Source organism: Schistocerca gregaria, chromosome 3 (assembly GCF_023897955.1).
Source record: "Schistocerca gregaria isolate iqSchGreg1 chromosome 3, iqSchGreg1.2, whole genome shotgun sequence".
NCBI classification, from domain to species: domain Eukaryota; kingdom Metazoa; phylum Arthropoda; class Insecta; order Orthoptera; family Acrididae; genus Schistocerca; species Schistocerca gregaria.
In genome coordinates this window covers 480,657,372-480,683,602 of record NC_064922.1, presented here as the reverse complement: position 1 = coordinate 480,683,602, position 26,231 = coordinate 480,657,372, and the positions used below count along the sequence as shown (strand labels likewise).

Sequence of the window (26,231 nt, the reverse complement as noted above, 5' to 3'; positions counted from 1 at the left end):
CAAAGAACATAACATCTTTAAGAGGAACATGAAGCTTTCTGACCTTGAACTGGTGCAGCTGGAAACATTACCCTGAGAACCTAGACTTTCCGAAGAAAAGAGAAAGGATTTAGCTAGACTGACTCCATTTGTAAAAAGAGGACAATCTGTGGTTTTATGATACCCTTTCAAAATAAGTGAAAATGAGCACTTGTATCGTTATTTTTGTTAAAGCCATTGCATACACAACATTTCATTTTCTTCAAATTTTCTATCAATTTGTTCTTAAATCTACTAACATAGAATATACACACAGATGTGATCAGAAACCTGTACATTTTTTTTTTTTGTCTGTGTTGTCATCGCCAACTTTTATACTGCTTTCGTATGATTATCTCTGAATCAAATTTTTTGTGCTTGACCCAGTATTTACTTAAAATTTTGTATCACTCTAGATAAATTACATAAGGATTTAATTATTATTAATCGTAAAAATGGTGGCTGCACCACAAAAAATGTTATGAAGAGAGAGATTGGCTGGTTGGTAATTGGAGTTAAAGGGACAGAACTGCAAATTCATCAGTCACTTCACCTTCTATCGAATCACAAATAACCTACAGGAGGATACAAACGGCAAATCCTGGGAAGTCCAACTGTAAGCAAGATATAAGACAGAAAGAAAATCAAGAAAAAGTGGGAGGGCGGTGAGAGGGGTAAGCTGGGCGAACAGCTCTGTTCAGAATGCAGTTGCACGTCCCTGGGGGACAGTATGTGGGTGGCAGATGCATCCTTTGCATCCCATCAGGACCATCTCACCATCTGTTACCCCAGTGAAATGAGCAACACAGACAAGATGGTAAAAGTTTATGAAAGATAACATTAAAAATGGCAAATATAAAAGAAATGGGTGAACAAAAAGGGGCGAAGGATAGGTGACAGGCCAGACTGCCAACTGCCAAGCAAGGGCCACAATGGCATGGGACCCCAGGGCCAGAGCAGGTGAGGGATGTGTCTCCAATTTTCCAATTTTTCAGGAGGTCAATGAGGCCTAAGCAACCCATCACAGACAGACAACTAGGGGGGAGGAGTCACACACACACACACACACACACACACACACACACACACACACACACACACACACACACACACACACACACACACAGAGAGAGAGAGAGAGAGAGAGAGAGAGAGAGAGAGAGAGAGAGAGAGAGAGAGAGAGAGAGGGGGGGAGAGAGGGGGGGGGGGGGAGGGGTGAGAGAGAGAGAGAGAGAATACATGTGCACCACAAGAAGATTTAAGTTTTCAAGTCCTACAATGAGATATTAAACAAAAACTTACAGATTTCAGACACAGAGCAAGTCATCCAACACATGAACCACCCTCTCACAGACAGCTAGAGTGCATTGTATCAATATGTGAAATACTGACAACTGTACACCACAAGCAGTACTCACTAGTGTATCTTCCCAATGCAGAAACAATCCAGTTGTCGACAAGAGTATCCACTTCAGACATGCATTATGACCACTTCAACTGATCTCATTGGCCAGAAGGAGCCACACTATAGCTAAACAGGCTCTTTTAATAGCCACTCTTCCTACCAATAGCACACAATTAAAAAAAAAAAAACTGTATTCTCTTAAGACTATCTGACACCAAAGTGTTGAGCTCATTTCTTAAGCCTCTCAATCACCACTTGAAATAGATTTATGGTAACATCATTGTTAGGCTGGAAGTGAAATAGAAGACAGAAAAATTGTCCGCAAGAAGGAAATCTTGAAGACATCTCTTACTGTACATGATATATGAGACAATATTAATAGCAACTTTGAATATGACCCTGATTTCATGAACCAGCTAGTCATTCATCATGCACTCCTTGCTTAAGGTTCTGTACCTCTACCTGTAAAAACAGTACCCTTATAGGCTTCCTTTGTTATTCATCTTTCTGTCTGACTGTTCAAAATCCTTTTTCTCAGGAACAAATACATGTACGAAGTTGAAATTTATGTCACATATTAAGGACCATGGACCCTTGGCGATGTAAAAACATGAAGCTTCTAAGTCAATGCTGTCAAAGGATACAGCCATGCCTTTCACGTATTTTTGATACTCAGAAACTCACTTATCAAAACCTATGTCATTCCATGTCAAATCAACACAGGTGGCAAGCTAACCCCCTTTGATTTTCACAAAATTTGGTGTAATCATTGCCCATAACAAGAGAATGAAAAATATCAAATTATAGAATTTTAGTGCAAGTAAGGCAAGAGAAATGGCTACTCAAAGTTCTAAAAAATGTGCAGAAAATTTTTAAAATGTAGCTGAGAAAACTTCTGTTCTAATAAAGACAAGTCACTAAACCAGGAAATTTTGGAAAGGTCTTGAAAAATGCTTTTCATTGATATGTTGTTATGTCATATTCAAAGAATGGAATGTACACAATTAACATCAGTGACTTTGACCTTTAATATCTCCAAACATGTCACCTTCAAAATTGACGAAAAAATTTATTTGCTTCATGTTACCCTATACAATGAAGTAAAAACTCAAGTTTGGGACAACAATGGGATTATGAGATATAAATTAATATATGCAACAATGTTTGAATATTTTTAGCAAAATCAGTGACTATAAAATGTAATTATATTGAATTTCAGCCTCCAGTTGCATAAGCTTTTAGGTTTTGGCTATAATAATGTAACCTTCTTCAGAAACGTCACAATATAAAATGAAATTAAAACATGCCAGATACTGGCTTAATCAAACTTAAAATTTTAGTACTACAGTACATAGCCATGAGACTGCATCACTTCTGCTAATGTTTTGCCTTTAGGTCACACCAACAGGCCAGACAGATAGGCCACAGGCGCTAGGTCTTAACTCATTGATATATAATTATGTCATATTCAAAGAATATACACAATTAACATCATGTTTGGAGATATTAAAGGTCGAAGTCACTGATGTTAATTGCGTACATTTGTTGAATATGACAATTACGTATCAATGAGTTACAACTCAGCACCTGCGGCTCTACTGTCTGGCCCTGCTGGCGTGACCTAATGGCGAAACATTAGTAGAAGTAACACAGTCTTATTAATATGTACTGTAGTACTAACATGGGTTCAGAAGCAACAAATCTACTGAAACTGCAGTGTAAGATTGCATAAATACATTATTTGAACTGTTAGATAAAAAAACAACCCATAACAGGCATATTTCTGGATCTGTCAAAGGCTTTTGACACTGTTGACCACAAAATATTGCTGGAAAAAATAGAATACTATGGTATCAGAGGAATTGCAAACAATTGGATTGCTTCATTACTAACCAATCAGATGCAGAGTGTCAGCATGAAATACACTAATAGACAAACCAACTCAATAACTGATATCCTATCAAGTAGTAAAACTGTAAAGCAAGGTGTACCACAGAGCTCAGTATTGGGGACCTTTACATTTCCTCCTGTGTCTTAATGACTTGAGCCTGAATGTAAATGCACACAAAACAATAATATTTGCTGATGACACAACTGTACTCCTCAAAGGGTGAAATACAGAGGCTGTGCAAAAAGCTGTCAACTTGGCCAATGAACAACTTAGCAACTGGGCTAAAATCAACAGATTAACTATCAACACCAAAAAGACAGCTTCCATGAACTTTCACACAACACAAAATGCAAATTCCTCTCAGTCACTTGTCACTGTAAATAACCAGCCAATAGATACTGGCACTGTTTTCAAATTCCTTGGTCTGTGGGTTCAAGATAACCTGAAATGGAATACACATACAGGAAAAGTAAATGTCAGAATTAGTACTGGCTGTTATGCACTGAATGTACCGAAATCATGTGCTAGCCTGAAAACATTGCTTCATTACTAACCAATCAGATGCAGAGTGTCAGCATGAAATACACTAATAGACAAACCAACTCAATAACTGATATCCTATCAAGTAGTAAAAATGTAAAGCAAGGTGTACCACACTTACAGAAAAGCCCACCTACAACATGGTGTGATATTCTGGGGAAATTCTCCAACTGCCCTGAACACATTCAAAATCCAGAAGAGAGCAATGAGGATTATTAGTGGGAGCAAAACCAGAGACTCCTGCAAACCCATCTTCAGAAAGTTGGGAATCCTTACGCTGCCTTGCCTATACATTCTCGAGACTAAAATTTTTCGGAAACCACATAGTGCCAACTGACTCCAGAATCTTAAAAAATAATGAAATACATAAACACAACACCAGGAAAAACTCAAAATTTTGCATGTTTTACGTACAAATACTCATCTGTGTAAACAGGGAGCTTTCCACATGGCCCTCAACAATCTTCCCACTAGTATTAAGTCCACCGAAGACAACATAAAATTTAGCAAAGCCGTAAGTCATATTTATTGTGTAACTGTTTTTACTCTATAAATGAATACTTAGAACAGTAATCTTGCTATTTGTGTTAAACTAAAAACATTGAGCAATTGGAGTGAAGTAAACTTAACCAATCTTTGTAATATAATACATCAATATATGTTAACAATGTTAACTGATATTTTCTGACATCTGCAACACACTGTGGACCATCAGATCACATGGAATAAATAAATAAATAAATAAATAAGTTTGATTAGGCCAATATCTGGCATGTTTTCATTTCATTTTTGATTGTGGCATTTCTGAAGAAGGCTACATTATTATAGCCAAAACTTAGGTAAAGTTTCTTTGCTTATGCAACCCGAGGCTGAAATTTAATATAAATACAGCAATGTGTTCCATTAATGCAAAATAAATTGTATTCAGAGTCCAACAATACAACACAGAGCACTGAAAACCATGTTTACTGTTAAAAAGGTGGTGTTACAACACAGCTCAAAAACGTTAGTACCGTCAACAGACCAATAACAAGCGTTTACAATGTGCAAGGTCACACACTACAGCATCTGACCTTCAATGATGCCGAACATGATAGAGCCATCCCAGCCAAACAAATGTTTGGAAGGCACATTAAACAGGTTCAGATTTACAGAAACAAATGTATCCTCTAGATTTACTATGTCTCAATACTGGGAAGCAATAACAACAGTTTGTGCACCTTATGGTGAAAGGAAATGTGTCTGTCCTGTTGCTGTTCTCACCTCAACCTTTGTAAGAATGCTCTTCTTGCACACAGTTAATATTTCAGGTTTCTCACGGTATACATAAGAAGGTGAAGGCCCATGAGGATGTAGGAAGCTATCTGAAACCAAACTGACATCTTCATTAACATTCAAAACACATCCCAGCCTCCAGCAACCTTGGTACATGCACGCAAAAATCATGTGATACCATCGAGATGCAAGTCTCATTGGGTCCTAGTTAGAACAGATTCATTTCTGATGACTGGTAAATTCGAGAAAAATTTTCATTTGGATATTGTAATGGCCAGCAGGAGTAACACAATGTAACTTGTGGGTACCTATAACTGCTCTTGAAGGAAAAATTCTTCATCGTACTCGCTGTTGGTTGTATAATGAGAGTGACATTACAGTGTTCTTGGAGCACCATTCAAACAACACTCTGCCTGTCATTATGTAAGAGTAGCAGATGCACTGCAGACTGGCACAGTCAGCAAGTCTCTCGGTAACAGCAATACCATCACATGGCCCTTTGCCATGTGACGTGACAAAGAAATGCCATTCTGCAGATATTGAAATCAGTTGGCTGAAACGTTATATTGGCAAAATTTTTGTGATTCTTATACTAGGCTGCAGTACCATCTGACAAGTAGTACCTGTACTAGGGTGTTCAATGAGAGTGGGATCTCGTGAAGCTAACCAAGTGACATTGAAAAAGATGAACACTCACTGTGCCATGTTTAATGTATTCTGATATTATAACAGAAGAAATGTTATGAACTGCACGGTTTACTGGGTGTTTACAACAAACAACAAATGGATGAATGATGGCTTGTGCATTGTTCCAATGAAATCCCTGCACATAATCCTGCAGGACTAATGTGAGTTTGCAGATAATTACCCATATTACAATGCATTTATTATTAAGAAGTGTCTCTTTCAGATGTAGAAATTCAGATTGTTGGGTGATTATGAAGGAATGCAACAGAAGCTTTTTTAATTTGTCTGCAAGGTTTCCCAAGAAGTCTTCCACAGATGATACACATGTCTGGAGGGTTGTTCTATCTTACATGTCAACAGTTTGTATGTTATCTCATCAAATCCACTTTCAACAAACAACTCTTGCAGGTGAGTTATGATAGAATGTGTAGCTAGGCATTTTTCACACGTGGTCATTTAGCATTATGGCTGTGCAGGATTACAAATGATCCAAGTTCAAGACAGGGTTTGTAGGCACTAAGTTGACAGTCTGCATCACGCCTCAATTCTTTTTATCTGGAACCTTTGAACATGACCTTCATGTTTTGGTGTACACTGCAAACACGCACACTGTGGGTACCAAGCTGCACCAGCCAAAACTCAGTTCTTGGGTAAAACTGGCAGAATTTCGATAACCCTATTTTCAGTCCTTGGTGTTCATTTTTGAATTCCTGATACAGTTCATGCAAGTTTCCCAACACTAATCGTTTTTGTTTCTGAATCCTGGTAACCATTTTCATTGACAGAAACAAAATCCTCCTACACAGAAAAACAGAATTCTATGACAACATTCACAATTTGTTCACTTAAGACATGTTTAGGTCTTGGACTGGAAGCTGGTAAGATACCACATTCTGTGGCTAAACGTTTTGCTTTTCTCACTAACTAGTTAGAGGCTCTAAATTCATTTTTAATCCTCTGAATGTTCCAACTTTTCAGCAGTAGTATCAGAATTTGGATCTTCTCACTGCTTGCGGTGCTGGTACTGAATTTCTCTTTTTATTGCATTACCTTTCGGTTCAACATTTGTTTCGTAATCTACATTTTTTTTTTCACACTAGGAACGTAATTACTTTGGAACACTTCAGAAACTTACTCAAACCTTTTCTGTGTATATGTTTCCTCTCTCAGCCTCTTCTTTTCCACTGGATACTCACCATGAGACACCAAACTATAATTTAATGGGTCTAAAGCCATTTTTGGGGCTACAGATGTGATGGCTAATCTCGGAGGTATGCAGGTTTACGGTTTCCACTTGTGTCAATGTAGTTGGGTCAGATATAAGCCCTTGTCCCAGAGTTAATATTTTTCTACATTTTTCACATATTTTGTAATGTGTCATCCTGCCACCCATCATATCAACCATCCACATCCACACTTTAAGTAGATTTCTCTTGTTTCTGCTGTGCCATCTTCCCCAAATTGATTACAGCAATTTCAATGTACAACACCTTTTGCTGTAACTATCGGTGTACATTTAGTAGCCACACTGCCATCCAATATTGGATAGCTTGATAGTGACCCGCCTACCCTGTTACTTTACTGTACAGTACTGTAACACCACCTTTTCGACAATAAACACATTTCTCAGTGCTTTGTCTTATATTTCTAGATCCTCAATACAATTTATTTTGCATTAATGGAACACATTGTTGTACATAATAATTTATACCTCCTAAATACCATTGTCATTTCAACTTGATATTCTACCTTGTTACATAACATGAAGAAGAAAATACATTATTTTTGTCAATTACATAGGTGACGTGTTTTGAGATATTCAAGGTCAAAGTACAAGATCACTGACTTCAATTGCGTACATTATTTGAATATGAAAAATTTGCGTATAATTGAAAAAGCTTGTTTCAAGACCTTTCCAAAGTTAACTGGCTCACTGTTCCAGCAACGCCTGTGAAATTTTTTACACATTTTGAGAACTTCAAGTGGCTGCTATTTCTGTCTTACTTGTGCTAAAATTCTGTTATTTAGTATTTTTCATGCTCGTCATGTGCAATGAACACACCAAATTTTATTAAAATCGAACAAGATTAAGTTGAAAATTGTTTTTTTCTGTGTTGATCTGTCATGGTTTGACCTAAAATTGTTAAATCTGGCAAGCAAGGTTTCACACTACATACGAAGGAAGAGAGTCTGAAAACTGTGAATTTGTAATTATATGACAAGAAAAAATATCTTTTTTTTTGGCATTTACTATCTGACTCTTGAAACTAAAACATTACTGGGAAATTACTGGGAGTCTTGCGATCCCTGGGACTGATATCTTGCCAACGTCAATGTTGATAACGCGCAAGAAACATCAAGATTCCTGGTTCTTGGAATCTGTTTATATAAATAATGAGATTTGTACGAACCCCCCAGTGTGTGAGTCCTCACACCTGGCTAATTTTTTCCTAGGCAGCTCATGTGAACACTGCTGTGATGCCTAATTGGAAACATGGCTTTATTCCTTGTTTAAGGAGTGTAACAGTAGATTGCTAAAATAACATTATGTCACTGAATTTTCAATGTTTACAGATTCTTTCAAAGGACTATCTGGAGACTTCACAGAAGGTATTAGTGTCCTTCCCCAGGTATGGGAAATCCACTTAATGATTTCCCGAACTTTGGTGGAACTGGTACATGACTGAACATGGAAATGCTCACAATTATCTTTGTTTGCTCTCTTTTCATATATATAGCTTTCATGTTTATATTCAAAGGGCTGCGAGGTTCTTTGCAGTCAACAGACATCCAGCCACACCAAAATAGAACAATTGGCTCTGATTACAGGCCAGTGCTCCTTACTCCAACAGATGACAACAGGTCTTTGTAGGTGCTCTGAAGACTTTGGAATCTGCTTCATATCAAAGTCTTAATGCACAGACAGGAAGAACTCTGTATGTGTGGAGCTCTCCACATTCATGTGGCTGTTGTATCTAACTGCACACTGCCCCCACTACCACAGACTGGAAAACTGCAAACCCAGAGTATTATACCACAAGCAGCCGCGCAAGGAACATTCAATGGCTTTCATGTGGCTTGCTTTCATATTATGCTTTATTAGTAAAATCCAAACACACAAGCTCTGTAAAACTCAACATGAAGAGCAATATTATACTCTTACAAACTGCATTTTGCAGTACACAGTGTAATAGTATATTTGATTACAGACAACTGATTTCGGACCAAGATCAGACCATCACTGAGTCAGAATAGCATCTTAGCTATGCATTTATGTAACTGTAATAAGTGTTATTCCAATTACATTAATGCATAGCTGAAATGGTTTTTTGGGCCCAATGATGATCTGATCCTAGATGGAATTGTCTGCAAAAAAATATACCATTACAGCAGTGTATTGCTTAATGCAGTACTTCACATTTATTGAAGCTGCACAGCTCACCTCCATGAAATATTTCCAATATTATATTGTCATTAACTTCTGGTACAAGAAAATAAACCAACAAAAATAAAAATAATAAAGCACGATTTGTAGTTCCATTACATCAACAATACTCTTCCCTGTAAAATTCTTACAACATTTAAACTTAGATACAGAAAAGGAAGGCAAAAACGAACAGTATCTATAGTACATGGTTAGGAGGAATAAATGTTTGCGTCACATGTAGCTGGAATCAAATACAGTTATCTAGAACTACTGTACTGACACTGCAATGGCTCCATTTTTAACAAAAAAGTTACAAACAAGACAACCATTCACAATTAATTATTTATTTTTGATCCACTGAAGACATAGTAAAATCTATATCTGGCACAAACTGTTAGCACATGGACAGAATTAGACAGTCTCACCACTCAAGTTGCCACAAATCATGATTTATTTAGTTTCATTACATATAAAATAAAAAAAAAAACTCTTTCACACACATTTGTTCATTGAAACATTGATACCGCTTTTGCAGCTCATTACAGTGACAGAAGAATTTATAGCACTACTGAAATGTTTTAATGCAATGGAATTTATATTTTAAATGGGACTCACACTGCAGACTAATTGGTTCTATCTGCACATACACAAGGGACTTGCAACCAAAACAGAAAATGGTTTTGAACACGGCTCAAATAGAGTTGCGAGTTTGGCAATGTCCTCAAAACATTTAGGAAACTGTTCTGTAATTCTTACTAAATTGCAACATTTCTTTTTCAAAATTCACCTTTTCTTTAACATCAGAGTGTTTAGGGAAATGGATGGTGCTCTTATTGGTAGTAGTCCCTACCACGGTGTGATTTTCTTTTTAAATGCAACCACTGTTGCCATCAAATCAGAAATAAGTTGCTTTTCACTTTTCAAAGTCTTACCACTGGTGCTCAAGTATGCAGTCAAGTCCATTAAAAATGCAAGGTCTGCACAATCCATTCAGGATCTTCTAATATTGATTCCAAATTTCCATTTTTCGTTAGAAAGCCATCACAGTGAGTCTTGAATCAAAAATCATTCCAGGGATGCATTGCCTCCTGAATTTACTAATGTGTTTACAGTAATACATTATTTCTCCTTTTTTTTATTCAATCCCATAACACACTGAAGGAAATCAATGTGGCTTCAGAAAATTTGCTATATGTACCACAAATTACATCACATTCATCATGTCTGCAAATATGATATACAATTCAATTAATCCCTTACAAATCATTCTATTAATCATTGTCACTGTTTGCTCTTTCACCACCAACTGAAACTTTACATTCTCTGTGAATAGCATACTAACACCGTTTCATAACAAACACTGAGAATTTTCAACTTTCTCCTGGAGAAAGAATCAATTACATTCAGTTTTAAAGGTCTGTGGCAACAGATCACCTGACTGTCTCCTTTTCAGTGTACATTGTAATAGCCAGAGGATCTTTGAACTTCCTTTACACCACAAGAAAACTATCACACCACATGCTGGAAGAAACACATTGCACTGCTGAATGAAATGTAATGCTGTACTGAGTTGTTTCAAGCAAAGCTGAGGTGAACCTAATGAAGCTGAGACATATCAAGAAGTATCGAGACAGCAGGCTAAGGTCACAGTTATGTATCAGGATGTGATCACTTGAGTGCAGATCATTAACCACTTCATAGTGAGCTGTATCTGGGAGGGCAGGTGCGCATATCACAAGAACAATGGGATATGCTGATTGCCTAGCAGTGCTTCAGTGAGTGCTCTGCTAACAGATATAACTCAATTCTAACTACGATGCACTCAATGAAGGCCTAAAACAGATGGCAATTAAGCACCATGGTATACTGTGTGAGTTGAAGTATCAACAAAGAAGAAATAGTCAGGAGAGCTGACAGACAGTCAAGTGCCTCATTGTGTTAATAGTGGGCTAGGAATATAGTATTTTCTTATTTGGCACCACTTCACTACTGCTGAAACTGCCACTAAGGTGGTGTTATGGGAGAGACGACAAACTATTCCTGTCACTGATAAACATACCCTCTCTCCCCTTGGCTTTCTCCACACAGAAGTCACCTTTCCTACGGTTATCTGAATCATCAGCACAGGGCTGTTATGAGTCTTTAAAATGGGCCTCTTCCACACGTATACACAGGGACACACCTCGTACAAAAGTCATTTGAACAATGAAATTTCTCCCCCCCCCCCCCTCTACCAACTTTTTGTCCCTTTATTTTAGTATTTTGTGATGGATGGGGGTGGGTGGGGCAAAAGGTCTTTATGTTCTCTCTGACACACTTCCAATTATCAAACAATGGGAACTCCCAGTACGAATATCAACAATGTAGGAAACTACAGATTGCTGCTTACCATAAAGATGACACATCAAGTTGCAGACAGGCACAATTAAAAGACACTAACATATAGCTTTTGGCCATAGCCTTCATCCATAAGAGAACCAGAAGCCCACGTGCAAACACCCCCCCCCCCCCCCACACACACACACACATGACTGCCAATTCCAGTGTGTGTGTATTTTACTGACAAATGCTTTCAACTGCATAGCTTTGGAGCTATCTTATATGGTCTTTCACTCAATATTTCTCCGTAGGCAGAGAAGTCGGAGTTTTTAAATAGCATCTGCTGTCTTCTGTGGTGACTTAATGAGTGGTGTTCTCCAAATCTTTCATGGTTCATTTGACATTTGTAGGTCTTTGTCCAATTGTACACACACATGCTGGCTTTGTCTGTCTTAAAAAATGACATTAACTTTTGTAATTGCCATTTTGGCAATTGAGACAAATGATGGCAAATATTTAGATATCTGTGGTGTTTATAGCATAAGTAATCTGCTTTGTCACCTTCAGCTATCATCACCACCACCAACACCACCACCACCACCACCACCACCACCACCACCACCACCATCGACACTAGACATTTGCTACTCCATGCAGCACTGTCACCCAAGCGTTTCATGCAAATCCAGTGTAAGAAGCACGCAATTTTCATTTCACGAGTTGGCTGCCCAACTCTCCAACATGTTGCTTGTACTTTAAGAAAGAGTACAGTGGATCATAATTTAAGCATTCCTGGCAAAACCAACTTTAAAACATATGACCTCATTTTAAGATGGAGGGAAACTGCCCTGATGTACACCTGTGGAGAAAGCCAGGGCACACCAGCTTTGTTGTAGTTAAGTGCCTTGAGATAAGAAATACACTCATAATCTTACCTATCCCAAGCTATTCCCACAAAAAAACTATCAGTGAAAAGCAAATAGGACCCCAAACAAAGTTACAATTAAAATACGAACAAATGTAGAGGCAAACAAAAACAGAAATGAATGGTTAGCAAATTAGCTTTATTAACAGTTTGCAAGAAGCAAAAACTGTGCATAATTTAAATTATAATGGGGACATTAGGATAAAAAGAAGGAAAACCAACTCATTGTTTTATGACTGACAGTTCCACAAGCTACATTAGCTTGTGCAGCACCAGTATTAGCAGTTACAAAGTTATGTGTGGAGACTAGATGGGGAATGACACCCACAATTTAACTGAAATTGCTTGTACATGGAAAAAAGTGAGTAGCAGTAGTTGGTTAAGTACATAAGGGGACATACACCATAACTTTAGGAGCCAGAGCACCTTCCTCTTCTTAATTGTATAATAAAGATCCTCTTGTTCCAGTAGTTTTTGATTAAGTGCTCGATGAGGTCTGCTTTATATTATGTTCTCTAGAAAGATTTACAACGGAGTTGAGGACTTCCTGGCAGGCAGAAGACAACATGTTATTTTGGCTGGAGAGTCACTGATAAACCATGAGTGACTTACAGAATGAGAGCACTAGTCTTTGTATTACCCACACTAACATATAGGCAGTTGCAATATCGGACATTTAGTAGAAGATGTAGTCATCTAAAAAGAAATGTTGCACATAATACTGAGCCGTATCTAAGAAAACAAGTATCAAGACTACCAAGTCTTGCAGTTAAGTCATTTCATACAAATACCTATAAATAATATTCCACTGAGATAAGGATTTCATAAGTGGAACAGTAAGCAAAGCAACTGGCAGACTGATTCAATGGTATACCTGCTTGTCTCGCGTGTGTATCTCTCTCTTCCAACACCACCGGAGGAGGTGGAAGAGAGAGATACACACGCGAGACAGATCTGTCTTCGCGTGTGTATCTCTCTCAACAACAACAAACGCGTGAAAATGTGACACAGAGACAGTTAAAAATCTCCACTGGCAGATACTCAAAGGCAGATACTTGATGTATCATAAAAACCAATATACATGATTATGTAGGCCAGTTTTGCAAAGTGGAACCCAGGAGTGTTCTGTACTTGTTTACACACAACTCTGCTAGTATGAAGATAAATGTAAAGTTCATAACAACTTACACATACACTGTCATCTGGTAATTAGAAAGACAACAAGAGGTTTACTTCATGCACCCTACAACACATTTTTTTGTGGTTTGAACCATACACATACTGAAATTCAGTATCAGACCTACAACATTTACACTGAATTTTTCAGGGTTCATATATGGGAACTTGTTTTAGAAAGAAATTATTAATTTAAAGAATGTTCATTATGCAACATTATGTGACTTACTTGATGGATTTGTTGATCTGCCTTCGGTTTCTCAATAAAAATTTGTGGCAGTGTTAAACATAATAGATGCTGCACAGTTATCTTTCACAACAGCATTACTGTAACCTGAAACATCGTATTTAATTTATTCATTTTCATTTGGTCCAGCAAATCACTTTTTGTGAATTGTTTGTACACACTACATAATTACTTTTACACACAAGCAAACCTTACATTTACATACAAAAGGCCACTGTTTATGAACTAGAAACATACATCGTGGGAAAACAAATAATAATTCTTTTAATGTAAATGTATCATTTACACACAGGAGAAACAATAAATACATTTTGTTGCAATAATGGAGAACCCAGGACAGAATATACACAGGTAATATGTACAACAATCGCAATATCTGTATACCTATTATCATTCGCATTTTACGTGTACCACACTTCTGTACACTTTTGCAAAAATGCGACACTTCAAATTAAAATGTGATTTTAAAGGCAATGTTCAGGGAAGAAGGGGTAACATTTCAACATATGTTACACTACATTTTTTTTTCAAATGTAATTGTTTTGGAATTAGCATTCTTAGTTACTATAGTACATGAGATGTCTTGCAAATTTTTTCCTAGAAATGAATGAAAGGTTAAATGTCACGTGTCTGTTGAAGCCTATTTCTGTTGAATTGTACTCCTACCATGCATATTTTAACAGGGTATGAGGAACCTCTGGACACTCAAATAATGAAGCTCTTTTTAGTTTTAAATTAAAGTTTATTTAAAGTATTGGAACCATAACATATTTCTACAGAAATAAATGCAAGAAAATCACACAATGAAGTAATTGAACTAACTGTATGAATCTTACTTTAAAATATTTGTCTTTCTTCCTCCTGCTCTACTAATAGAACTTTGTTGTTCATACCTGTAAACTCTACTGTTACAAAATACTTTATTTATAGTCCATATATCACTGTAAGTCCATACTTTCACAACCAGATAATCAGAAGATTCAATGACTAGTTTTGTTGCAGCCTTGCATTTATTTAATTTTTTTTATTTCTCATATTTAATTTTCTTTAAACTCCCTTTTCACTTTTTTTACTAATGTCTGCAATTTATTTCAGTTTTTTATAGCTAGTATTAATTTCTCCCCCTACCCCTCCCTTCGAATGAGGCCAAATACCTCCTTACTCAGCTGTCTTCCCCTTGTGCTTGCTTACAGTAATTCTGTTGCAGGCTTCGAGGTCTGCAACTAAAAAGAGATACATTTATTCTTCTTGTGCAAGATTCACTTTCACCTGTACTTTTCACTTCAGCATACAAATAATGAACATCAGGTTATATATCCAGTCTTCTATGAAATCGTCAGAATGAATAGCTTCTTCATAATACTCAAATAATTGTGCAACATTTGTTTCTTTTGCTCATTATAAACTAGTGCTTTCAGGCAGTGAGTAGTTGAAACTATCAAGAAACCCTTAATCCAGTGAATTCTAGCTATTTTATTTACATCCTTGAGTTGAGAGCAGCTGTGAAGGCGGGTTAAGGTCTGATGCACAGAACCAGGTGGAGCTGTACTACGTGACTCGCAGCCAATCGGCAAATCAGTCTTCTTCTCTGGGGGTTGTGTTATGTTTGTGAAGCTTATTTTTTATTTCCATCATAGTATTCTGTGCCGAATGATTGGCGGCAAGCAATCATGCCATGTGTTGCACAAACAAATAAGAGAAATAGCGTTCCACGTGTATCAACACTTGAAAAAAGACAGTCTTCCACTGAATCCACTACAGAACAAGCCAGATATAACACCACTGCCAAATGCCGTGAACAGACAACTGAAGCTTGTGGTATTGGTTTGGAAACTGTTCAGAGAATATCCAGTAAAGCTAAGGCGTTTATGCAAGCCTGCAGCACAGATGTTTCCAAGTCAAAAGGCAAGCAACAAAAAAAAGTGGGTGAGCTAAGCGATTTTGCAAAAAATGTTTTGTGGCACATAGTATTCAGTGGCTACAATACAGATCAGAGCCAGTGGCAGTTGCGGCTATGCTTATCTACTGCTCATAGGTTCACTATGTGTCAGTTCATGAAGCCAACATGATGATTTTAGACATACTAATAGGAAGCAAGATTAGGGGCAATGTATTTTTAGTACCTAAATTGAAACCACTGTCCTGTTTGCTGTTTTTTGAGCCCATGTCTCATAGGTTAAATTACAATGTAGGAAAGGACAGATTGCTACTTACCATAAAGAAGACACATCAAGTTGCAGACAGGAAAATTAAAGGACACTTACATATAGTTTTCGTAAGTATCTTAATTGTGCCTGTCTGCAACTGCACGTTTCTTCTTTACGGTAAGTAGCAACCTGTCTTTTCTTACATTGGAGGTATTCCTACCAGAAGTTTCCATCGTTCCATAGGTTAATCGCAAAGAGGTGAAAACGTATCTAATGGTGTGGTGAAATAACTATGCAATGGATCTGCACAAGTTAACTGACTGAGAGGGTGAATGTTTTTGTTTATTATTATTATTATTATTATTATTATTATTATTATTATTATTATTATTATTATTATTAAATCATGGGAGAAAGCAGGTGGATCAATGTTTATTAACAATAGAGTTGCACATTCAATATATTAATTAAAAATGATCCAACTACCATCTCCCATGACTTAATTAAAAAACATTGATTCCCTCAGTCGGTGTGCTAGCACAGACCGAATGCATAGCAAAAAGAGCAGAGAAATATTTCACTGTTTTTATAAATAAATCATGGATTGTGACACTGCCCTTGGTTTACAGGTATTGGCACAGTGTAAATAGCTGTGACTTGACAAGTAGCAATTAAATTTACAATCCTTGTTTACAGGAATGTTTCACCCTTTCATCTGTATGTATTACTTCAATACACATCTGCCTGCTGCTGTTGCATTGTCTGCATACAAGTAACAGCCAACACAACTTATTTTATTACCATCACACTTCACATCAAGTGCTTATAATATTCCTGTACAAATATGGAGGTCTACCACTGGCCCTATCCTAGTCTTTTACTGTGTTCAGCATGTTTGCTACATGCAAATTCCAAATAGACAATGTTCAGGATACTGAAAGGCACGGGGATTAACATATCAGAAGCCAATGATGGAAGGAAATTATTAATGGAATGAAGTGATTAGCTCCAAGAACAGTGTTTTGAGAACAATCCAGGGAATCAGACAAGTTGGCATGTCTCAAATTTAGTAAGTAGAAGAAACTTTCATCAATCATAACCACACAAGAGATTTGTCCTGAACAATGAGCAATGGTTAAGGGTAACAGATTTATAGTGCTTCATGTAGGATCAGCAGAAGCTGATTTTTAAGGTGTCAAGGGCCAAGAATTCTGAACATTACCACTCAGAAATGATGTACAGTGTCTTCAAATGATGGTTTAAAGAACAATTATCACCTATATCCCCATGTGTATTGTTATTGGTTAAGCATATTGTCAGAATCCCCAGTGCGGGTTCCAGAAATTAATTCCAAGAAGTCAGGCACCATTGCTTGGTTGTAATCAAACTGGGTATCTTTACGTATTCACTACGTACCAGAGTAGAACTGCTGATTCTTGTTGATGCCCACAAGCCTGTGTACAGGATTTATGAGATACACGAAATTACAAAGCAGCACGGACACTGTATTGTTACATTACATTCATAGCATTATCATTACAAGCAAAACAAGCTGGTAAGGACTCGGGTGAAGGCACATATCACAGAAAAGAACAAATACATTTAAAATTGCAGGTGCTGAGACACTTAAACACATGGCAATATAATGCATCTTAACATCTGCATGGGCATTTTGCATAAGACACTCAGAAAAACAGCAGGATGAAGAATATGACAGACAAACTGGCAGCAACAGGATATGGAACCTTTGCTGAAAATAAGTCATCTACGTCCGACAGCGAAGACAGCGGTGTGGATTTCTAACTGTGAAATAAGTAAGTATTAATTACTCCTACTTATGACTGTTTTGTATGGCTGTGTCTAAAGCTGTATAAAAATTATTAATAGCTCAAGTATTCACCTTGTAATAAAGCTGTTTTCTTTATAAAACATGTTTCGTTTAATTTAATACATGTACCATAACTTAGTACCAGGTTGCACAATGAAAGAAATTTAGCTTTTAGTAACTCATTAAACAAGCTATATTTCATATCCATGAAGTCACACATTTTTAAAATTTGAAAATGCTTTAAATATATTCGATCACTGTGGATGCCTACTGTAATCAATGGATAAATTCATTTGATTAACAGAAACAGGCAAATATTTTGGTAATCAACATTATCAATTTAATTGTGCTTTGATTAACAGAAACAGGCAAATATTTTGGTAATCAACATTATCAATTTAATTGTGCTATTAAGTCCCAACCTAACCACAACCTTGTTGTCTCTTCTAAACTTGCCATGAATTACAAGGCTGTGGTTAAGTTGGGCCATTAGCATGAACAGCAGAAGCAATTCAGATCAAAATTAAGATAAATGGGTAAAAAAATTTAAAAAGCTTTTGAAATTCTTGAATATTTTATAAGTTAAGAAAGCGCTCTAGTTAATTATTTGAAAAAGAAGCAATAATGAGACAACAACAGTTAATAATTTAGTTTTTGCGAATAAAACTGTTGTATTCCGACCTAATCTAAACCTTGGGCTAAGCTACAGCTCAGTTTGTCAGCAGTTTTTTTTTAGCTTTCACATTCATTAGCTTTGTCAACTCACAACCAAATTGTCACAAACCAAACCACAACCTCATAATTCGTGACATGCCTGGAAAAGAAAAGTCAAATATTTGTGACAACCAGGTTTTAAACTATGTTCTTGGGTTCCAGCCTACCACACCCATAGAAATCATGACACACATCAGTGAAATTTATGATCTTTATGTCACAAATATTCAGCTGCTGCAATTGAAGCTAACCTAACCAGAACTTCATAATCACAATTTTTGGTAAAAACAGTCAAACATTTGTTATAATAGCAAAGAATAGAATTTTTTTGTATTTCAGCACTAGAAATTCATTGCCCCTTTTCTAGCCTATTATTGGTTACACGAAAATAGCCTACCACTGTCTAAGCGAAACTGACTTATGTCCGACCTGTAACCAGTACAGAAACACTGATAGACTATTGTTCAATTTCGTGACGTCTTTTATTAATATGTCAACCAAAGCACACAGCATAGAAATCTGCCACAGTTCTATGAGACCTACCATTCACCAGTGCTTTCATGGCCTTTGCAATTTTTTGCCTTACTCACTTCTCGTATAACACTTTTTATTTTTGCAATTTTGCACCGTATTACTCCAGTCTACAAGAAAGCAGTTTAAACTAATCTGCAACTAGTAGTTCATACAGTAATGCATTACTGCCAAACTAAATCAAACATAGAGGCTGAGGTCCACCCTGAATGCATACATTAAGACTAGTTCATTTAGAAAAAGTATATTTAAATATGCGATCTTTTAATTAAATGGATTAGTAAATATCATTTACATTAATTAACATTAAGTAACAAAAATGTACTATTGAAAACAGAACTTGGCTTTTCCTTTGTACACCACAAAGAACGTATTTACTAAATGGCAATCCTCTTATGGATAGTATTGGAAAGACCCTGTTGTGGAAAGTTTACTGTTTACCTGCTGGTAATTCAAGTGCTTCCAGTGATGAGAAGTGGAAACTGCTGAAAGGTGAACCTAGCTGAAAGGAGGCCCCTTTCCCCTATTATACACAAGGAAACTACAGTTTGAACTACACATGAAAATAAAACAACTCCAGCATCACCTACACTGTAAAGCCACATAGGATCAGAGAGCAAGGTGATACTAAAACGAACTGTGTACCATTGCTACATCATCATGTGGTTTCCCATGTAAGTACAGCACTTTGCTGTTAATAAAAAGAGAAAGATAAGGCATGCCCCATGATGGTATGTAACGAATCTTGTTATGCTTATCTGACAACCTTCAAAATACTATCACAAATGCACCAACATTGTAGTTTACCTATTCTAAGGGTTAGTGGTTTGGATTGAACATACACTGATCACAAATTAACAATGCACTGCAAGACCTATGCATCGCTCTTTTTTTTTTTTTTTTTTAAAGCAAGTTCTTTGTGAACTGCTTGCACATATCTTATTATTTAATATCCAAAACTGTGTTTTGCTAAAGGCGGACCCTATCCAAAAACATATATATTGTTAAAGCAAACACGGAAAAAAAGAGCTTCAATACCAAGATGATTATTTAATATCCATTTCTAAGCTCCCTTTTCATCTTTCACAATGCATCTTTCTAAAGATCTCTAGCTTCATAAACTCAACCTACAGTTAACTTCATTCACCAACAAAGCTGCTGGAACTCTTCCATATGTAGTTCAATTAATTTATAATTCAATGTTAATTATTTATTCCAAGCATTCCATTCTAACACAATGTTTCAGATTTTACAATTGTACTTCTCATTGTAAATTTTCAGAACAGTCTTATTCAATATCTGCAATATACTACCTATTTTAGGAGTTTTCAAGCAGTTCATGAAATTATCTACCCCACTTTCAAAAAATCAATCCTATTCAGTAGTCAAGACAAGACGGCATTGTGGGACATACAGTAATTATCAGTAATTTAGTGTGTTATTACAAAGGTCCAAACTGTTAGTTCTTATGTACACCGTATCTTGTTTGAACTTACACTTTACTGATTGTTACCATAATCAATGCAGCACTTGGGTTAAGTATGGTAACAATTTTAAACAAACTGATTAGGCCTACATGTAAATAAAAATTACAGTTAGTGCTGTATTTTATCAGAAGATCCTTATAATTAAGATTCACTAGTAAAAATATTGCTCAATCTTTGAAATTCACAACAATTCAGACTCTTTCTGCATAAAACCTTAAGGCTGTTCAACTGATCATTCCCTCTAAAGAAAGAATATGTTCTTGTGTCTGCAAACTTTCTGGACAGTGTTTTCTGATCTACTGATTATTACACAAGTGCAAATTTACAAATATAATAATTTTTGTATTCAATTTGCCACACTTGAGTTACCATCATTATTTTGTATTACTCTGTCTACAATAAATTTTATTAAGTATTTAAAGTTACCTCGAAATCTTAGAAAAACAACATTTTTAACTTAAATGCATTAGAAATTGATAAACAAATGCCATCACTGCATGCACACCATGGAACACTGTTTAGGCAGTCTAACTGAGGTGCAATGTGGTACCAAATGGCCTGTAGGGCTTTGCAATTCATTGAGCTCACAATAAATTTCAATTAAGGCTACTTTATTTACTGTTTAACAGAGAATTTTATGTTTTGGTGCTTTTTTTAAACTCAGAGTCTACTTAAGAATAAAAAGAATCTAATTAGATGAAGTTTTTTCAAAAGAATATTTCGAACAGTCATTTTTCCAGTATGGTGTTTCACACAAATTATCTCACTTGAGACAACAGCAATTTTATACACAGCTAGAAGTTCCATTAATGGAGTCAGCCTATCAAATCTCTTGTTACAGCTAGCATTTTCATTATCCATCATCACTACAATGCAAGTGCCTTGAGATGATTTTTAATGTGTCCCTTCACGTCACTTCCCTCCCTCTCCCCACTTATTTATAGTCAACTTTTTGGGTTTATCAATTCGAATGGCAAGCTTAAGCAACAATACCAATAAACTTTCCACTTCTTGAACATTTTCCTTCCACTGACTCAGACGTAAACTAGCAGAAATTCCATTATGGGTGATCTGTCCAACATATACTTGGATCGAAGTGACAGGCAGTTATGGCGTCAGTTCACCATTACACACAAGCACAATCCGGTTCAAGTGGCAGCAGCTGTACCACTCCCTGCAAAGTACATTCCTATATTCCCCATTTAACATGCAGTAATGGGTTTGTTTCGAATGATCTGGTTTACATGCAATACTGACTTCACTTTGTATGATCCGAACAGTCGTACCAAATTTCAAAGCAATTTCACAGTTACCTTCACAAATTCCATAAAAAAAATGTATCACAATGAAAACAAAGTACATCAAAACGAATCACAACAATTATGTCAACGACTGGAATTTTGTCACCTGTAGCTGACAGATAACCAGTAGCGGAGCGACGTGACACTGTGCACGGAACAGGAGGTATAGCCAAATACGTGCTGTGACTGGTTGTTCCTACATAGCCGTCCCATCATTGTTTATTTTTCAATTAATTAACTAGAGCACTTTCTTAACTTATAAAATATTCATGAACTTCAAAAGCTTTTTTAATTATTTTTTCTCATTTTATTCTCACTTTGATCTGAATTGCTTCTGCTGTTCATGCTTATGATCAACCAATTAATATATTAATTTAAAATAACAAAAAAGGACAAGAAATCGTTTTGAAATGTGGTACATTTACAACGTGACAACAACATGGAACACAAATGCGAGCAGCGGCAATGAACATAACAAATTCAATGGAAACAGCATAAAATTCAAATACTCAATGTGCCAAAAAAGAATATTCATATGATGCCATTTGGTCCTAGGTGGCCCTTTGACTGGAAGGTTAAGGTAATGGTCCCTTGAGGCCAAAAAAACATAATTTCAACAGAATTATTTGGTAGTGGAAACTGAAAAATTAAGTTCCATCCAAGATACAGAATTTTGCACTCAAACATTTCTAACTCAGGATTTGTAGACACGACAGTTTTTCTTCATTCTGACTTCCTGCTCTCTCTCTCTCTCTCTAAAGAGGGCTGTCCACACCACTACGAAGAAAATTTCATGCACAGCCTGATCACAGATAGGCAGACCATGGCTTGGGAAAACTTTCTTCCTCCATTTCCCATGAAACATTCTCTTAAAAGGTTGAGAAAAGGTGAAATGGGCAGCAAACAAGTGCCAATGACAATGACTGACTCAAGAAACAAACTGGCTCTGGTATTACCAAGCACTACCACACAAAACACATTTCCAGTAACAATTCATGCTAGATTTCAGAAATCATAAATCTGACCTGAAACTCAGAAACGACAAATAATAACCCAATAGCCAAGCTGAACACTTATAACACACTCTCTATAGCCCTACCGATCAGTTTAAAGATAATTTAAGGAGAAGGCAACAAAAACACTAATTCATTTAATTCATGCAATATAGTAAGTGCAACTGTCAAACTTACTTGGCATATTACATCCAATGTCACAAAATGAAAATTTACTTCAAACTGAACAGTTCACTGCGGCAAATCACTCTGGAAAAAAAAGGAACAGAATTATGATTTTCCATTCAACTAAAACAAATTTGCAATTATAATCAATAATGAAACCTTACCAAGGGGTTTATCAGTTAACAAGACGAAATATTCTATCATCCATACAGCTGCATCAATTGAGTTACCCTATGGCATTTATGATATGCGCGCACTAATTTCAGGAGATTTCTGTATTTTACGTTAGTGTAAAACAAGATGGTATCGTTCATGTTTTAAAAATTCGTAAAAAAATGGAAAGGTAGGGACACTAGGAAAAAAATACGAGACTTGAATCTCGTAGAATGTCTACGAGTCGCCATAATACATACACCTTTTTCAAACTGACATTTCAAAGGACGATATCTTAACATGTACCAGACACTAAGGTACATCACAAATCAAACATTTACAAGTTTAGTCAATTACGATTAGGCCTACTGCCAAGTTTCATGAAGGCTACTACGTTGTTCTCAGTTACGATGCAATCATGCAAAAGTATGGCAAAAAAACTAAAAAATAAAGAAAAGAAAATCACTGTGGATGATTTAAACACCGGGGCGGCAGTGGACTTCATTTCCTTCGTCAGGTGTCGAAAAAAAAAGCTATGGTGCAAACACTACATAATTTCATACCAAAATTCCAAATTATAAAATTTCGTGAGCAGTTCACAAAATACAGCCAACTAACTATTCCAAATACACACAAAACAATGACCCCTGTATGAATATGTCAGTATCATGAGGCTAGTGGAATGATCTTCGTACTTACCATGAATAGCTGACTAGCAAACAGGAAAAAAATAATAAACACAAATTGTCCAGCAAGCTTACAATCTGGAATTTAAAGTGCACTGTACACTTCTTGGTAGGAAGCACAATTACTTCGCTAATGCATCATACTCAAGTAGACTGACGTCTAAAATGTCTTTTACGGGCCTGCGACAGTTCAGAATACGTATAATTTCACTGCATCGAGATCATATACGCTTTTAACTTCTTGCCTTTATTTATACGAAAATTGCCGTACTTTTCGTTTCGCTCACATTCTAGTCATCGGCTATTAGCGTACACTGAAGAGTAGAACTAAAGACATATGAAAGCACACAAATTAGCCCATATGAGCTAACACACCTCACAAAACTACACAAGCCACCATTCACAACAATAATCGACTTGTAGATGCAAACCCAAACAGCCAGACGAGACGAGCCGAGGATGCCAAATCTATATCGGCTGTGTTGCCAAACCTCACCAAAGATTAAAGAGTAGCAACTATCTCTCTGGTAAATGGAACTTCAGCAACTCGGTTTCTATCCATGTTTTCAGTAGGCATTAATACGCATTCCCCCGTCGCTAACCTTACACGTAAGTTAGCGTTCCAAACCCAAAAGTTGGAAACGCTACCTACGCGACTTTCAAGATGTTGAAAAGTGATGTTTTTCCCAAGGAAAAGTCAGTGTCACGTGAAGCTTACATTTCAAGAACATTCTCCCTGACTTTTGATCTTAAATGTCTCAACCCAGAAAATTATGGAAGAATGATGTTGCCACAACTCCCTTCTACTCTCACACCAAATATTGGGCTCTTCATAAACGCAATTTTTACCAAATCTCATCAAAATCGAAACTGATAACATAAAAATACATTTATTTGAACAGTCTGGTAAATAATATCTCATTTGTTGTATGTTTAGTTTAAAACCACATTTCTGAGATATTTATAATTTTACAAATTGTATCAAAGAAACGTACTGTACCCTACTTTCTCATAGTTCTCACAGTAAAAATGTCCTTTGACAGTTTGCTTTACTTTTTTTAACTCGTCATTACGAGTGATAGTTCTCTTTGCTTTTCTCTATCAGGTAACACAAATGAAAATCAGACAGTAAAGCCAGTTTTTATCATAACTAACACTGTTGTTCAGTATTAACGTAGTCTTCATAATCTGTAATTATGAATTCCTGCAACATAGTTTTCATGTTATTGACAATTCTTTCATCTGATACATCTTTAGTAAGAAAATTTCCTAAGTCACTATTAATAAGGCCATGCATAACAGTTCGCCCTATTTTCAAAATATTTCATACACTGACAAAAAGCAAATAAAATTTGATATTGCTCAGATCGTCTTCTAATAATTTACTCATTAAACTAAATATCTTACATCACAAAGCCTGTCAGCTTATTCTCCATTCCTGTGTAATATATTAATAAATACTTTTGCACCTCCAAGGTTGTGAAATATAATTACAAATCTTTGTGTTATTAGCAGTTTCAATCCACCGAAGAGAAATGTTACATAAAAGCAGAAAGCTACTCGTAAACTGCTGTACTTGGATACGAAATTCTCGACAGAACTACGTAAGTTCAGCTACTTATTTTCGAGAAATTTTTTGTAATGTCGTTCATTACCGTTAACTGTAGGTCCTATAAATTGCAAAAGCGGCCTGGGCAGTCCTGTACATTGCGGTATCAATACTGAGACAACGTACATGAGATTAAAAGCTACAGTACATATCATACAATTTTGAATTTCGCGCGGAATGAATCAAGTCGTCCCTATAAAGGCGAATATAAGCTTTCACCGGCTGCCACCAGGAAGCGCTACGAGCAGCAGACCCAAGGTCATCCGAGCGCAATCGATCGGCACCCAGATTTGCTGTTCCTAGATACAAGTTATATCACCTACAAACATAGGCATATTTCATTCACGCACAACAGAGCCTGAGAAAGAAACTAATTAGTTGATTGAAGTCCTTAGACTCCAACTGACCCTTATTAACACGCTCACTGATCGTGAGGCTAATAAATTCATATGCGTAAAGTGAAAGCTCCATTGGAGAAAGGTAAAAATGGACTGAGTGCTGAATGTGACAAATTCACTACAGCAGTAATTCGATTCTATGAAAGATGTACAGAATATCTGCAAAAGTGGTTGGCCCCATGGAAAATTTAACTTGGTTTGTATGGATGCCTCATCAAGACGCCTGAGCGGAAGAATGTGGAATCAGTCATTAAATGTCTTGTGTATAACCGCATCTGTAAGGGATGTG

General features: G+C 36.4%; 1 protein-coding gene across 1 annotated transcript in view; it reads right to left on the bottom strand.

The window, feature by feature from the left end:
• LOC126354116 (paired amphipathic helix protein Sin3a-like) overlaps positions 1 to 24,542 on the bottom strand; it is a 35,656-nt gene extending 11,114 nt beyond the window's left edge. Inside the window, exons 1-3 of the mRNA XM_050003511.1 lie at positions 23,949 to 24,542; positions 23,109 to 23,180; positions 13,893 to 13,997 (exon numbers count right to left, since the gene is read on the bottom strand). The gene's annotated coding sequence lies outside the window, so the exon portion shown is untranslated. The remainder of the gene's footprint in view (positions 1 to 13,892; positions 13,998 to 23,108; positions 23,181 to 23,948) is intronic.
• Positions 24,543 to 26,231: the final 1,689 nt, after the last annotated feature.